Here is a 13,659-nt window from a genome sequence, read left to right as displayed (position 1 = left end):
GGAGAAACAGAGGGTCTAACTGAATTCTCTCTCTAGAACAAGGAACCAATCACCTCCCTGACTCTTCTCCTTTCTCTCCCACATTCCCAGATATAACAAGAGTACCAGAAATTGAACACTGACCCAAGTTAAATATATATATATATATATATATATATATATATATATATATATATATATATATATATATATGTATGGAAAACCATAATCACCATAACAAAAACAATGACCTCAGGTTAAAGAAATGTAATGCATTGTTTAGAGAGAAAGAATTAGGACAACTAGCTGGGTGCTGGCATCACAAAATAAATTTCTTCCCGTTTTGGTAATCCCTTACCAAGGCCTGGCACCCCAGTGATTTGTAGTGCCTACCTTGCCAAGTCATCCTCCTATTGAAGGAAAAATCTTGCAGGGAAAATAAGGAAGTGATGTATAGCAGCAGACAAAATCCAATCAGCTACCTGAATAAGTTAACTCAGTACTTCCTGTTTTAAATGTACACAAATAACTTACAATTACTCAGGCATATAAAGAAAATTAGCAGCATTAAAATGGCAGAATACACAAAACAACACTAGTGGAAATAGAAATAAGTCATGGAAGAGAAGAAACATGAAAAAATTCTAATTTGTATTCTGAGAGAGATTAGTAGATGCCAAAAAAAAAAAACACCCAACAGGATAAAAGTCAAGGAACTCTACATAAACATACAGAAAAGGGACAAAGAGACAGAAAATATGGGACAAAATATCAAAAGCATAGCAGAACAATCAAGGATATCCACATCAAAAACAATGGGCTTTAGAAGGCGAAATCAGAAAATAGATGGGAAGAAATAAGCAAAATAAAACTCAAGAAAATTTTGCATGTTGGAAAAAAAAGGCATGAGTCTGGGAAGGATAGGTGAAAAAACTACTAATCTGAAACAACATCAGAAAATTTCAGAACATAGAAAGAAAAAAACAAAAATAGCCATCTCAAGCTTTGCTGGTTGCTGTGGCAAAGGACTGAGAGGTCTGTAGTTGAGTGCCCAGGTCTGAGAATGACCCCTCCCCTGCTGCTCAGTTCATTGTCCAAACCAAGTTATTGGGGCTGCCAGCTACAAGGGACCTGAAGTTCAATCGTCCCACATGCATAGAAGGCAGAGAAGAGAAAACATTATTTGTGAACCAGGTCAATGTCTGCAACAATGGCTGCAACACTACCTTTATGAAAAATTTGTACACGGAGATATTCTACTACATTGTGGGTGAAAATCGAGATGGTAATTTTATATGGAAGAAGACAAAAGAGAAATTGACAACAAAGATATATTTTTTATATCTTTTTATTGTGGTAAAATATACATTAAAATTGTCAGAACTTACCATTTTCCTAAACTAAAATTTTACACCCATTAAACAACTCTTTATTGACCTCCTTTCCCAGCCCCTGGCTACTGCCATTCTACGTTCTGCCTCTATGAACTGACTACCCTAGGTACTCATAACAAATATAATTATAATATTGTCCTTTTGCGTCTGGCTTATTTCTCTTAGTATAATGTCTTCAAGGGTCTCCCATGTTGTAGCATCTTTTAGAATTTCATTCCTTTTTAAGGCTGAACACTATTCCATAAAAATATCAAATGCTTCACAAATTTACATGTCATCCTTGATCAGGGGGCATGCTAATCTCTGTATCATTTCAATTTTAATGTATGTGCTACTGAAACAAGTACTAAAGGTTTAACTAACTGAAAACTAAGATATTAACTAAAAGTTGAGTGGAGAAGGGGAAGTTGAGGTCATATAAGTGAGCTAAAATTTTATCTTCAATAGACAGGAAATGACAATGCCTATATTTCACAAATCAAGAAAAAGTCATATCATCATCTTGCTTAGATGTAACCTCCTCCAAAAAGCAAAATTTTAATAAGTAGCAAGAACAGGGACTAGGTAATTGGAGAGGTAGAGCAAGGAAGAGGTGTTATTTCAAGGTACTCTGTATTACTATTTTTTCTTTAAATCTTTATATATATATACATATATATAGTCATATATATATATAGTCATATATATATAGTCATATATATATATACACACACACACATATATATATATATATATACATATATATATATATATATATATATATATATATATATATATAGTTATAAATGCCACCAACCACAGTACTACTTAATGATCAGAATTGCAACCCAGAACTCCTAACATTCAACAGCGTCTGCTTTTCATTGCAATAGGATGCCTCTCCCAACACACTTTCCTGAAAATCTATTAAGTCATATGGAAAAGGTATAGCAATAGCATAACTCCAAAGGCCCCCTTTTCTACTTATCTCCATGCTTGATAACTTATATTACTGATGCTATACTATCATACATAGTACCATTTTGTTACTAGAACTACTACTTTTACTACTATTTTTCTCTTTTAACGAGGTCTATCTGCTTTTGGCACCAGTCTTGCCACTTCTCTGGAATGTGGATGAGTTCTTTGAAAACATACATACTATCTTACATCCCCCACACGCCCCTAGAGTTTCCTCACAGACCTGTTCTTGTTCAGCACAATTTCCACATCAGCATCACATCTTTCTCGAGAGCGCCAAGCAGAGACTTCAGCAGCCAGTAGCTTTTGTAATGGTCCCGACTCCCACCATAGCTGTGGGAATAATGCCTGTGCATCTCCTGCTCTTTTATTTTCCTTGGGCACCCAAAGATAGTCACACCAAGCTCTCAACTCTCTTCTTGACTAATCTGAAGCTTGCACTCCTCTTAGCAACATTACCTCTGTCAGAAGCTTAGAATGGGGCTCTTGAGTCCACAAGAATCATGCACCCATTGTATGGCTGTGACTGGGCAGCTGAGATAGGATTAGTTTCATGCCAAATTTCAACAGATAAAGGGAGCAGTCATCCTCAAATCAAGTAGGAAATCATTTAAACTAAATTCTATATTCAGTTTTACAGAGAAATTGGTGCCGTTTCAAATAAATACAAAGAATCCTTCTGATCTGAGAATAGGGTCTTCTCAATTACAAGTATTTTCTATCTCCTTTAAGTTTTGTACTTTGACGTTTTTCTGATGTCAATTATTGTCTTTGCTACTAATAACTTTTGCAGATGCAAAGAATTGATTTGGAAAAATGATGAAGGTTGGTGATAGAATCTTCTATATGCCACAGTCATCAAACCTAATTTTTAGCATTATTTCCAGTTCAAAGTTCCACATACTAGTAAAGAAACTAGAAACTTCTAAAATAAAATCAACCATGATCATGGGTAACTGGAAATCATATTAATTAAGAAATGCTTATGGGAGGTGGGATGTGCAACCTGGAACAAAAAGGAATGAAAAGACAGTGTCTTTTAAATATGTAAAGCGAGGAGCTAGAAGCTCTTTTGTGTGTTCAGAATGCAAAGCTCATAAGAGCTAGATTTCGGTAGTCAAAGAGAACTGGGCTCACATTCTAACTCTCCATTTATTAGTTGTGTGACTCTCAACAGGTCATTCTAGCACTCTAGGTCTCAATTCCTCCTTCTGGAAAATAGGGGCAACTGATAATACCCACAACCAAAGTGTCCTTCTATACATGACTGGATAAAGAAGTTGTGGTATATACATATATACAATGGAATACTATTCTGCCATAAGAAAAGATAAAATAGTGCCATTTGCGACAACATGGATTGATCTTGAGATTATTATGCCAAGCAAAATAAGTCAGACAGAAAAAGTCAAGAATCAAATGACTTCACTGATATGTGGGATACAAACCTGAAAGCAACAAAGGAACAAGACAAACAAACAAACGAAAACTCATAGATACAGATAATAGTTCAGTGGTTACCAGAGGGGAGAGGGGGAGAGGGAATAGAAGAGGGTAAAGGGAGTCAAATATATAGTGACGGAAGGAGAACTGACTCTGCGTGGTGAACACACAACGTGATATATAGATGATGTATTATAGAATTGTACACTTGAAACCTGTGTAATTTTACTATCCATTGTCACCCCATTCAAGTTTAAATTAAAAAAAAAAAAATAATGCCCATAACATACGATTTTTGTGATAAAAAACAAAAACACATGCAAATTTTATTATATGCTAGTATATAGAAAAAAAACTTTTTAATGATTATCATTGCTGTTTTTATCATTTATTATTATTATTATTATTATTATTATTATTCCAAAGGGAAAGTGCATACTAATGAATGAATGTCCTAGATCAATAAAAGGGTGACTTTCTTACCAAATGAAACAACTAATCATGGGACAGAGAGTTCAATGAAATAATGAGCTTCCAATGGCCATCTCCCAGGAATTCTGTAATTAAAAGGAGTTTCTGCATTAAGAAGGAGGTTATACCTGATGATCATTAAAGTCCCTTTTACTTTTCAGAGATAATGTAATGATTAAGTTCATGCAACTCATTAGTGCCAGGAAGTTTGGGGGTGTCTATGTGGTCCCAAATTGTTCTTCCTTCTACTTAATAAGCAGAAAGGCTGACTGGGGAGTTTCCAGTTACTATTTCTGCATAGCACTGCCAAGTGAAGTTGTTTCTTGTACCTCCCGAGCAGGCAGGCCTCTGTCTCTCCTCTTCTTTTTTCATCATGAAAGCCTTAGGAAGCAGAGACCGCCTGTTCTTCCCTTCCAGTCCCCCAAGAAAATGACAAAATGACATTCTTTCCCACTCTCTATGAAATGACTTGTGTTAACAGCTCTGGAAAAAAATGCTGCAAAGATGTGACTGAAATGATGGCAGAATTTGTTGACAAGAAGGCAAAATGAGGGAATTCAGAAAAAATCATCCACATTAGAGACTGAGAGCCCTGTGGGTTCCATCTGCTCCTTTCTACCCTGGCCTGCGGTCATCTCAGAATCATCTCAGGAGATCATTGGTCTGCTTTTAAATGACTGAATCAGTGGGGCTTCTAACGGATTTCACTATTAGTAGACTTTATTTTGTTGATGCTCAGTCTAAAATGTTTCTCTGATTAATTTAACCTATTTCTCTTCATTAGATGATGGTGGTGATTTTGAAACAAAGGAAAACATGCAAATTTGAAAAGAGTCACTGTGGAAACTTCTGCATAAAATATCTTATTTTTGCAGCAACACAGGGCATAATTGCTGTTTGAACATCCTCTATAGGAGTGTGGTTTCCCAAACAGGAAGGACGACCCTGGAGCCCACCCTTCTCCTGATGTGCATATTCCTATCCATGAGCTGTGATTAGAAGGATCCAAAATAGGTTAACTGCCCACCCACATCAGGCCAGTGTGCCTGACATTATCTGCTGCGACTCTAGATGTTACTCTAGACATTTCTAGACTCTTAAAAAACAAACAAACAACAACAACAACAACAACAAAAACTAGAATATCTTTGAAAGTTGTTATGTGAACTAGTGAGAGGAAAAATTTTTTTTTAAAAATCACTCTAAGGGGGAATAGTCAGCATAACACAAGTTAAACAACAGCCGTGGGGTCAATGATGTGTAGGTCCTGGCTGTGCCACGAGCATGGCCTTAGAAAATCTACTCACCTCTCAAAGCCTCAATGTCTGTCCGGTAAAATGGTCACAATGATCCACACTTCACAGAATAGTTCCAAGGCAAATTTTAAGAAGCCTCTAGCATAGCGTAAGGCAGAAGTCTAACACTCACTAAAGATTATAAATAATCATTCTCCCTTTGGTGTGAATAAGGTTAGTATAGATATAGGTGTGAGATTTGGAAAAGATTTATTGAAAATATCTCAAGATGACTGAGAGCAGACAGTAACAGACAAAATGTAATTAATTGTGAATTTGCATGGAAGAGGAAAGGGAGCTTTTAGGAGCAGTGCGATTGGTGTGGGAGGGGTGGGGGTGTCCCAAAAAGACTCAATTTTGGTGTTCAGTGACAGGAGGAGAAAGGAGGTGCCACTCCAGGCAAGGAAACACCTGGAGCTTTACACCTGGGCATCAGGAGCTTTACACCTGGGCATTCAAAGAGCAATGAGAAAATGGTCAGATTTAAGCAAAGCTGAGTACTGGAGCATGATCAGACAGAAAGATGGACTAGGCAGGAGACGGCCAGGATAGAAGAATGTGAGAGTCTAGGAAGGCATCATCCCCAGCAGAGTTATTCCCTTTGAAAACGCTTATATCCTCTGTAAATAAGCCATTGCTGTGTATCTCAAAGGGTATCACAAGCATATTACCCTGTGTCATGGGCTTAGAAGGGCAGTCTGTATAGTATAAAAACTGCAGACTTGCAACCTGGAAATTGGACTTAAGATCTGACTTAAGTCAAAATCTGTTTCCTTGCCTGAAATGCCATCTTCTTTATCTTCCCCTCATTAAATACCAAGATTGAGACTCCCTGGGACACGCTCCCAAACACTTTACTCCTAAATGAGCTCCCTTTCCTTAGTTTTATACAAATTCATAATTAATTACATTTTGACTATTAATGCCTGCTTTGACCCATCTTGAAATAGTTTAAATTAATCTTTCCTAAATCTCACACTTACATGTATAAATAATCTTATTATATGCAGAAAAACCTGGGCATGTGATGTAACCTACCCTCTCCCTGCCTCATTTGTTTCATCTGTAAAATAGGCATAGTGCCAGTGCGCAGTCCACAAGGATGCTGTGATGATTAAATGAGGTCATGTCATGTATGCAAAGTGTTTCATACAGTTCCAGGCACAAAGGAAGCACTCAGTAGGTGATGGTTTAAAAATAATTCAAACAAACAAAGAAAACCTCACTCAGTGAGTTGAGCCAATCACTTTAAATGTGGTCATCTCTCACAGAACTGCATGAGTAGCTCATAAAACTAGGTTTGCAAAACCCTCTAACACAGTGAAGAGTAAGAGACCATGTTGACTGTAGCTGGTATGTGGGGACAGGGTTGTGATGGTGAGATTGCCCTACAAAATTTGGTATATGAGGTCTCTGTGCACAAAGCAGGAACTTAGCACCTTTTAGTAGAATCCAGGATTCAACAAAGTAACAGAAAATAAAGTGCCAGAAACTCAACATCCCATAGGTGTTTCATGGTACTATAGTGGCCATTTATTAAATGCTATTTGAGCGAAAACGGTTTTAATTGCCTTTTCCCACCACCTTTCTGGTTCTTGTGCTTTCTGATTATAATCTAGCCCCTTTATCACCAACCTACACAGAGCTCTCCTTTCCCATCACACTTTCCTTCCTCCCATTCACCAAACGTTTCTTCATCCAAGATGATCAGTTGGGTTTGTTAGTTCACCTCACAAGTGTTTTGCTGAAGATCAGATCCCAAGATCTGTTGTAAAACAAAGAATATCCTTATGTCTTATGGACTAAAACCACTGATCACCAATTGTGAGCAAAGCATGTTTATCTGGAGCCCCTGGCTCCCAGAGGATTTCTTCAGAACCATAATGCATACCTGTAGGAATAGAGCAGCTTCTCTGCTTCGCTGACTCTGGCCAGTAATGCCTGTGCAAATGAATTTGGAGATTTTCTCAGCTTGTGTTCCTAAGCTACAAAAGGGAAATAGCCCAAATTGCACCTACTTGGGCCTGAATTATTGACTTCAGCTTTGAAGTGCAAATGAGCTGAATGAAAACATACTTAGATTGCAACACAAAAACTATTCCTACTAGCTGATTGATGGTGCATTAACTGTCTTGTGAGGAAAGCCTTGTACTGCTATGGATTTGTAGTCCCCTGGTCCTACTATCCCACAGGTGAAGGCAAATGCTACCCACCATAAGAACAGGTCAATAGTGGTCATTTCTTAAAATTCTTTGCTTTCCCTTTTTTTCTAGCAATTTGAGTTCCTGGGTTGCCCATAAAACAGTTCTTTTGTGGTTGATCGGCCCTGCTGCTTCTAACGCTAGACTTATGGTCTTGAGCTAGGAAAACAAACTGCTATAAACAACTTCTCAGTAGGCTAAAATCATCAGTATTTATTGTGAATGCAAACTCCTTTGGAAACTTCTAATCACCATAATCCGTCTATATAAAAATAATCCCTGACTAAATGAATATGTCTGGAAGGAAAAATGAACAGAGCATTTAAACGACCACACAAAATGCCATGTGCAAATTATTAAAGGGTCTTCAATATTTGCAGCTTCAAAGATAATGAACCTTTCATACAGCCTGACCATCTATGATTGACTTTGGAAAATAATGTTAGGACTTTTGGTAACTCCTTCATGGAAATCATAGATATTTAAATGAATCAATATATTCTTTGTTCATCACTTCCCATCTGTACCATCTTAAATCATGTATCAGGCATAATTGAGAGGCTCTGCACCAAAATGTCTCCAGGGAATCTGTCGGTTATGTTAGCATAGCAGAATTTACTTCAGAGGAGGGTCTTTTTCTTTGTTGAAAAGAGTAACAGATAGGTAATGTTTAACATCTGCTTATGCTAAGGTACCATAAACATCTCTTTTGTAAGATTATGATTTTTAACAACTCATTAATTGATATTTACGATTCATCCAAGAGGACTTTCTTTTCATATCCCAGAAACAATGCTGAGAGCTTTTAGAAAAGAAAAAGAAAAAAAAAAGAACCTGACTGAAAGGGGGACAAATAAAGTTACATCTGTTTTCCCTTTTATAGGCTTCTGTATTAGGGACAGTATTTTAAGACTCAGTGCAAATTTTACTACTGAATATCCCTTTTGTTTTTTTTGTTTTTGTTTTTGTTTTTTTCAACATAGGGAGTCTTTCTCCATGAATGACATGGCCCCAGGAAGTGTTTGGATACAGACTCTAACATTGTGTTCCCCACTAATAAGACAAAAGAGAAGGTCTAGAAGGAATGAAAGGCAGAGACAATCTTCCTGGTTTATTTTACTTCACTCAATAACTTTAACCAGTTCTCTCATAGCATAGTCAACCATATGTGAGAGAAGACCAAGACTCATTGAGTTAAATTCCCATTGCTCATAAAAAAAGAACAGAACAAAGGGGTCTAGCTAGCCAACAAATGAACTAATCAGACTCCAAATAATTAGCAGGTATCAGTTCAATGGTGCTGAAGTTTGAATTCCTTAATAAAGGGGTAAAATTATCATGCAATGGGAAGCAAATGAGAAAGAAGGAAAAAAGATGAATCCATTTGACTATAAAATTGTACCTGAGCCATTCCCCCAGATTAGATAGACCTAAAATCCCACTTTTTGCAGCTTCAAAATGGTTTCAGAAAAGTTCTTATTATTATCATTGTTCAATTTCATGCGTCTCTGCACTTGAACTTCCAGCCAGGAGCAGGAGTCGAACTGCCAGAAACACTGTGAAGAAACAGTATTTTTTGTGGCATTTCTAGCCAACATTTTCAGGCCCAGGAGATTTCAAGACACATCCAAACTTTTGAGTGCTAATATGATTTGAACCTCTGAATCTTGTGAGTTTTTTTGTTTTTTGTTTTTTTCTTTCTCAATCAGAATTAAATTATGAGCTAAGAAAGCAAAAGAACGGAATACAATTTTAGAAGTGATTTTCTGTACTGGATGCAGTATCTGCAGGCTCCAGATTTGTGGTATACTACCTCTCTACTCTGGACATTAAGTGTAATATCTGCAAAACTAATTATGATGCATGTTATCAGGAGTGACCAATGTTTCTTGTGAATAGCCTCTTTGTGAAATTTCAATCTCTCTTTGAATGAGTATTCAGTTTAACAAGGAAATGTATATGCTTAATGATCACCATAGAACAGCTGTGTTCTATACAGAACATATTAAATTATCATTTAATTTATCTGGCATTATAAATTACAGGTATTTCCAGATAACCAGAACCTAGTTTCAGAAGTCTAAAATAAGCTGATTTCAATATAGTGTGATGGAAATCTTTCTAAGCTGTCTGATCAGAGCAAATGCTAAACATAATTTAACCACTGCTTGACAAATCAGTTACCACTATGATTATTTCTGTGCTATCTGGAAATATACATTTTATCTTTAGTCTGATTTTTTTTTTTTTTTTTTTGTATAACATTTTATTGTTACTAACTATAATTTCTTGCAAATGTCAGTCTGCCTGATTCAGACAAAACCTCTATCTGTTCGGTAATTTGAAACTTAAAACATCCTCTGTTATGAATAAGCAGATAATCAAGTGCAGCATGTTAATCAAAGCTGTTAGGTGTTGAAAGGAGACACCAAGTACCTGCCTTTTATGGTGGGGTTTTATGACAATTAATTTGTGTTGTCAGAGAACTTCTTTTTTTCTGCTTATTTACAGAAATGGGTTTATATTCCCATGAGACAGGATTATTGCAATCTCGGTACATATGTATTTACTATTCAGCAGTGATGGACATCTTAGTTAAAGGCTGGTGGTACCAAAGGCAGATGCCTACACTTTAGATAAAGGAATTGAGTCCCTGTTCACAAAGATACAGGTCTCTGCAGAATGGGACTTGAGGGACATTGGCATGGTCACACCTGTCCCTGTATATCTTGTATGTCTGTTGGCCAAAATAACCTGTTTATTAGGTATAACATTAGGCCTTCTCAACATAGACTGAAGCACTGTCTTCAAATGGTTAACTTCATCATAAAAAGACTGCAATTTCTGGAGTCAGCTTGAGTTCAAATACAAACGCTGGCTCAAACACATCCTAGTTTGTTTTGTTTTGTTTTGTTTTGTTTTGTTTTTAATCACATGCAAACAATTTAACACCTATCATTAGCATTGTTTGATGATGAAATAAATTAATTTGTACATTAATATCAGACAACCCTATATGCACTCATACTATGTCAGACATTATTCTAAGTACTATACATATGGACACACTGAATCCTGTAATGGGCCTATATTTCAGAGCTAGGTGAACTGAGGCGCAGAATTTAAACTTGTCTAATGCCGTGTGGCTAGTAAATGGAATAGTTAAGATATGAACCTGGGAGCTGTGATTCTGGAGCTTGTGCTCTTAACCACCCACCCATACTATAATTAGGACAATGCTGAGTAATTTTTTGAATTAATTAATGTTAAGCTACCTAAGAAGGAAAAGAAGTCCTGCTCTCACACATTACTTTCCCCTTCTCTTGTGATCTGTTGGAAGTTTCTGCCATGCTGGTCACCTATCTCCTTGAAGAGTGTAAGACCTTAGCCAAAGGGTATTGAACACCATCTGATGAAGATTTCAGGTTTGCCATTGGATAACATGTTGTAAGGAACGGGAAAAAGACAAGTTGAAAGTGGGAAAAAAAGGACGAAAGAAACAAAAATAGTAGATTTACAGTCTAAAGACAGTATATGAAGGGAAGGCTAGGGCTTTCTGCCGCAGCCCTCGGACAGGAAGCTGAAGTGAGTAGGTTGTTTGGGAATAAGATTGAGAAGGAATCGAGATTTGCAGGAAACTTAAAGTTCCCCATTTAGTCATTTTTGTCTTACCATGATCTCAATTCACTGTAGGTTGATCTTTACAATCCCTGTTCCCCACCTGGGTCATGGCACAACAAATTTGAAGCTTCATGGACACTTAATTCTACCTGTCAGTGACATTTCTTAATACAAACAATGTCGGGTTGGTGTTTTGAAAAAAAAAAAAAAAAAAAAAAAAAAATTGGGTTAATTAAACGAATTAATGATTACACTATCTACATTAAACTTAAACAATTTTTTGAGGAACAAGGCTAGGTATAATAAAGGACTTAAATATCTTATTTTAAGCTTACGTGTACTAGATATACACAAATACACACACTCACCACTACTCACAGTATGTAATTGTTATAAGTAAAAATAGAAGAATTCATAAGAATATGTGTTTTGGAAATGTAAGTGAGGCTGCAGAAATCAGTATTCCTACAGTGAGATTCTTCTCTTTTGTAGTCCAGACAATACACCTCTGTGTGTGGAGAGTGATTCCTTGTGAGCTTTTAAGGAAGCGTATCACTATCTGAAACCAACATCCAGAACTTCACCTAACTTCATGGACATAAATCATGCTGTCGTCACTCTCAGGAATAAAAATTGCATTTTATAAATGCAGCGAAACATGCTGCTTCCTTCTTCATCACCATTTTGATCAAATAACTGTGAAGAACATGACAGTATAATCATGGTCACATGACTGAGCCATCAGGAAACAAGACTTACATATATTTTTTTTCAGTTTTCCACCTTACTTTCGTCCTCAAATCTTACTTATTTCATGAGAGGTTTTCAATGTAGAGAGGTACTTACAGTAGTGAAAACTGGATGAACATGAAAATAAGAGGCCCACATTCGAAGAATTTCTAATTTCTGGGATAGCTTGTGTCTTAAACAAATGGAAAACTTGTTTACTCTCAATTGAAATATATTTTTAAGTATTTTTTTTTAACTACCTATCAAATTCACAGGAAAAGGGTCAGGGAAGCAGCTTTTAAAAAGTTATTAGTCATATGGAAACGTAAACGTTTTTTTATGGAAAAGTTCTCTTCAATTCTGACGTGCCGTAGATCTTCCTGTGTCTCAGACACATTTTAAATGGCTCATTGTAAGGCATCTATTTTGATTTTGTGGCCCTTAACACAAATGTTAACAGTGGAAAATATGGCAGTTAAATTAGAAAGTACACTAGGAAGAATGTAGAGGCTACCGGGTCCTAGATTTGAGTTTGCTACAAATAAATGGGCTTAGCACCGGACCTCAGCTTACTCATGTTTCAAATGAGGGTTATAAGCATGGTCTTTTCTGACTGTGGCAGCCATGGTGAACATGGCCTCAGCTAACATTGACGGATATATTTTCTAATATCCTAGGCTGATAAAAATAGTAACCTCTAATGGTTATTGTCCTGAACTCCTAGAAATCATCACACCTACTGGCATACAACAATGGCTAATGAGTATGTGATTAACTGAATGGAATAAAACTATATAAACAACAATAAAGATTAAGAAAGCAGTTCATTCACTTTAACTACTTGGGTGAAAGGACAGTTTCAATTATAAAGTATAATTATCAGAACGTTTTTAAGGAAATGCAGCATTTCTGACACATTCAATAATGGATTTAATATAATGTTATCACGTATAGAGCCATGGTAAGAATAAATACTACTTCAGAATTAATAAATCAAACCAATACAATAAAAATTGATGTGTCTAAAACATGAAATGATTTTCTGAAGTTTTTCAGACATTTTTCTGAGTACTTGATCAGACTACAAACATACTGAGCAAATACTTTTTTATCAAATGCTTTAGCTGTCCCATTTCTGATTCAGAATATTACTGCCTTAATTCCCCAATAATGGAGGTGTCGGTGAGGGAGATATTGAGTAGACTTCATAAGGTTCGGCTTGATTGGTATTTTCATCAGAATCGTGGTGCCTTACAGCAAGGAAAAGATATTAGAGTAAGTAAATCAGTGGATCGAATCCCTTTTGTGGATGATGTGGGACAGGGTAAAAGTCAACACACTTGCTGACCTCCTCTTCCTTCCCTATGCTCTTATCCTGTAGAGGAACATTTCTGCCTCTCATTTGAGTCTCTAGAGATTCAAATCTACAATCTATCCAGGATCAAACTAGATCAGCAAACAGCTATGAAATGGCTATTCACCACGTTGGCCCCATGCAGAACGGCTTTAACTGAAATAAAGTGGGACTAATAGATTCACCGATGTTAGTTGAGTCTGTGCCCACAA

At 36.5% G+C, this 13,659-nt stretch overlaps 1 non-coding gene across 1 annotated transcript; it reads right to left on the bottom strand.

The window, feature by feature from the left end:
• Window positions 1-1,616: 1,616 nt before the first annotated feature.
• On the bottom strand, window positions 1,617-1,720 carry LOC141567054 (U6 spliceosomal RNA). Its single transcript, XR_012489451.1, has one exon. It is a non-coding gene; the product is annotated as a U6 spliceosomal RNA (small nuclear RNA).
• Window positions 1,721-13,659: the final 11,939 nt, after the last annotated feature.

This window comes from Rhinolophus sinicus, chromosome 4, assembly GCF_057876585.1.
Source record: "Rhinolophus sinicus isolate RSI-liver-muscle chromosome 4, RSI-T2T, whole genome shotgun sequence".
Taxonomy (NCBI): domain Eukaryota; kingdom Metazoa; phylum Chordata; class Mammalia; order Chiroptera; family Rhinolophidae; genus Rhinolophus; species Rhinolophus sinicus.
This window is presented reverse-complemented; position numbering and strand designations above follow the sequence as displayed.